This window comes from Arachis ipaensis, chromosome B03 (assembly GCF_000816755.2).
Source record: "Arachis ipaensis cultivar K30076 chromosome B03, Araip1.1, whole genome shotgun sequence".
Taxonomy (NCBI): Eukaryota; Viridiplantae; Streptophyta; class Magnoliopsida; order Fabales; family Fabaceae; genus Arachis; species Arachis ipaensis.
The window spans coordinates 4,095,709-4,099,967 of NC_029787.2; positions in this window are offsets into that span (position 1 = coordinate 4,095,709).

A 4,259-nucleotide genomic window follows, 5' to 3' on the forward strand; every position below is an offset into this window, starting at 1 on the left:
ATATATATATAATATTTTTCTTTATCTTTTAGTTTAGACACATTAAATGGGTGAATTCACCTTATTTATTGTATCTAATTTCACTTAAATTTTGTAATAAAATGGACAAATTAAAGTGTGTGAAATAGTGAATATTTCAAAACAATTTCCTTATTCTAAAAGCAAATTATTATTTAAGATGGTGAATGCCCACTTTCCTAATAAATCAATCAAGTCAAGAATCAAAATTAAGTCATTTCTTAACAATATATAATAATATTTGACATTATAAAGAATGCCAACTTTTTATCAGAAATAAATACATAGTGCAGAAAAGAGTGAGGTGGAGAAAGCTAAGCCAAGTAGTCCTTCCAGATTTTTTGAGCTTGAGAGATAAATGTAAAATTTTATGGTATTAGCGAGTAAAGAAAAATTCTCACTATTATATGGTCAATAATATTTATCATTTCACAATTTGGTTTGTGATTATATTATTTTTCATATTTATTAATTTATTATTAATTTGTAAAATAGTTAATATTTAAATGTTAAATGATTTGTCATGTTTACATATAATTTAGATGGATTTGACATTGGCCAATTTATCAACATCGAAATTTATTTAAACGTTTAATTTCATAAAAAATATTTTAATAGAATGAAGTAATATAAATGATTATATTTTTAATATTGTATCTAAAATCTTTCAAGTTTCCAGAAATATCTCAAATCTATTGGTTGCTTTTTTGTTATAGCGGGTAGGGCAACCTGTGAAATATTTTATTGCAAACTTTATAGTTTGCTTTCTTTATAAATGATTAATTTAAATTCAAAAGCCGCTATGTTTTCAACTTTTCAATAATCATTGAATATGGAGACATTGATTGGCGCTAAGGTTTTGAACCCTTTGTTCTTTAAAGGTTATAAATATAACAATATTAATTTAATTACTAAATAATATAATATAGGGTCTAAGCCTCTAAGATAAGAAACATACATACAAATAAAGGTGGGGTGAGGCTCTATTAATCTTTGTCAGCCGGCGCTGTGTTAGCCACTATAGGTTTATGGGAGCCATTTTAAAATCGGAAAATGAAAAATAATGGGACAAACCACTGAAATAAGTCAAGGTGATCAAAAAATTATACGAATAAGTCAAATAAAAAATTAGTTCATGAATCAACTAGTTCACATTTTTATATAGTTCGAATCACCCTAATTCAAATTTCATTTACATGTACTGATTCGAATTACCTACACATGTACACACCCACTAATTCGAATCACGATGATTCGAATTACACACAGATACGTGCACATAATAATTCGAAACACACACATAATAATTATTACTCGAGAAATATATCTGTCCAATTCGAATTACTATGTGCACGTGTCTGTGTGTAATTCGAATCACTCTAATTCGAATTAGTGTGGGTGTAATTCGAATCAAGTTGATTCAAATTAGTGGATATGTGCGTGTGTAGGTAATTCGAATCAGTATGATTCGAATTGCATGTGGATGGAGTTCGAATTAGAGTGATTCAAACTATATAAAAATGTGAATTGGTTGATTCATGAACTAATTTTTGATTTGGCTTATTCGTATAATTTTTTTATTCTCTTGGCTTAAATAAGTGATTTGTCCAAAATAATGGCTAAATTAAATTAACCAAATATCTCATTACATATTTTTTAAGACAAACTTTTTTAAATGTTTGTTTATATAAGAATCTTTTTAAATAATTGATAATATAAAGTTCAAATTTAAAGGTGCTGATAAACATAATTATGATTTGGATCCTTTAATTTTGGTTTATATAGCAATAATATAAATATTGCACATTAAGATTGTGTTTGTGAATTTTGGTATATATAAACAATCACTTTGCTCCTCGAAAGATTTAATTTTTTGATAAAATGACCTAGAAAAAAATACTTTGACCTTTCAAAAATTATCTTATAGTGTGATAAAATGTACAATTATTTTATTTATAAGTGAGAAACAACTCATACATTATGATCATATTTTTAGGAAGATTTGATTAATCATTTAAAAGTTATTTAGAAAAATTGAGAAAAAAAAAATCGATTTTTAGATCCATTTAATTTTCAGTTTTATTCTCTTTACCATTTTTGTAAAAAAGATCAACTAAAAAAAGTTATCTAATATAAAATTATAAAAATTAGAAGATGGAAGAATCTATTTTTTGTGGTCAAATTTGTAAAATACCTTATCAGAATTTGATATCTAATTTTTTTTTTACAGCATGTCATTCTATATTTCATATATTTTGTAGAGCAAAAATTTTTGAAAACCAATATGTCATTTGTTTCATTCGATGTATATGTGATAAAAAAAAAGTTTTTTTAGGTCAAAATAGTAATTTATTAAAGTTTATAATATAATTCATTTTCTCTTTTCTTCATTTTTTCTCTTTCAAAACTCTATTGCACAAAAGAGCTAGCAAAATCTCTCATTAGTGACAAAATTTGAAGTTTATTAGAACTCACTTTTACCACTCACCACAAAAACTTATTCACTCATATATGTCTGAAGATGATCATTCTCAAGGAATATCCTTATTCCTTCCCCACACTGTTAATTCTAAATCTTGGAACCCCACATTCTCAACTAGCAACAATAAATAAATATTATATTATATTATATATAAATATATATTAAAAATAAATTAAATTATATATATATATTTATACACAAATATATTAATGACTAATTTTAGTAGTTGATTTTAGTATATAAATAATATTTTTTAATTTTATATGTGTCTGCAGATAATGGATACCATGATACTCAGCTGCAATTTATGAATAATAATGCAACGCCTAGAATGTTGGAAAAGGCTTTATTTCTCAGTCATCATGATGATGAACATCCAAGATAGAGTTGTTAATTAACGCAATAACAAATGCTAATAAATAAATAATAAAAGATTGATAGGAAGAATTAGACTAGAGAGGGACCGCTTCCAAAAGTAGAACAAAGAATTACATGCCTAGCTGCTACTACTACTAATAATAAAGCACAAATTAATGTTATATATGTTGTATAAGCAAAAAGGATGAAAGTGAGATGATATGGTGATAACAATAATAATAACAAAGAATTTCATAGGCACATGGCAAGCAGTACCATTACATTATTATTCTTCTTCTTATATAAAAATGTTAGACAATTAAATTTTTTTTCTAATCGAATTTAACAGGTCAAATTTATATATGTGTATTTTTTTTTTATATTTTTTTATTTTAATTGTCATTATTATAATTATGGTTATTATCACTATTTCTTTTTTTTTATCTTTTTTTTTTCTCTTTTTTTTATCATTTTTTTTGTTTGATTTTTTTTTACTCTTTTATTATCATCATCATCATTATCGTTATTATCATCTTTTTCTTTTTAGTTAAATATCACACAATTAGTTTAACAATAACAAAAAGTATACTATACACAAATTTTTGGTTAATAACACAAAAAATCTGTTAAAAATGACATTGAAATTTTAATAAATAGTACAAGAAATCTTTAAACAACCATAGATCTAAATTCTTAATTCACTCAACCAATAAAATACATTCAAATGTGTTTTAAAACAAAAAATACAATAATTTGTTACAAATGACATAGGAATGACTATAATCTTATATATGAATTCAATACCACTTAATTAGTTCAATGATAAAAAAAATTGATTATAAAATGTTTTATGTTATAGTTAAAAAATTTCAATGTTAAAATTAAGAAATTTATTGTGCCATATTAAAAAATAAATTATACAAATTCAAAACTCTCTTCTTCTTGATCGTGATCTTTTTTTTGTTGTTTCACATTCTCATAATTCTTTTTTTTTATTCTCTTAACAATAACCTGTGTCATGGTCGGTGTCAAAATTAAGAAACTTCATGTATCGCAGTTTAAAAGTTTCGGCATTATTTATAATAAATTTTACACAATTCAAAACTCTTCTTCAAGAATCTTCTTCTTCTAATCTTCTTCTTCTTATACATTCTCGTGATTTTTCTTATTTTACCCGTTTAACAAGAATCTATGTAAAAGTTAAAAAATTTTGGTATCAAAATTAAGAAATCTTATGTGTCACATTAAACAAATTTCGGTGCTACTTTTCTAGATTACTTATGCTCAATTTAAAATTTTTCATCCTCTTCGTCCTCTTCTTCTTCATTATTATTATTATCATATTATTCTTCTTATTCTTTTTATGTTACCGATTCATAATTATTCTTGTTTTATCCACTTA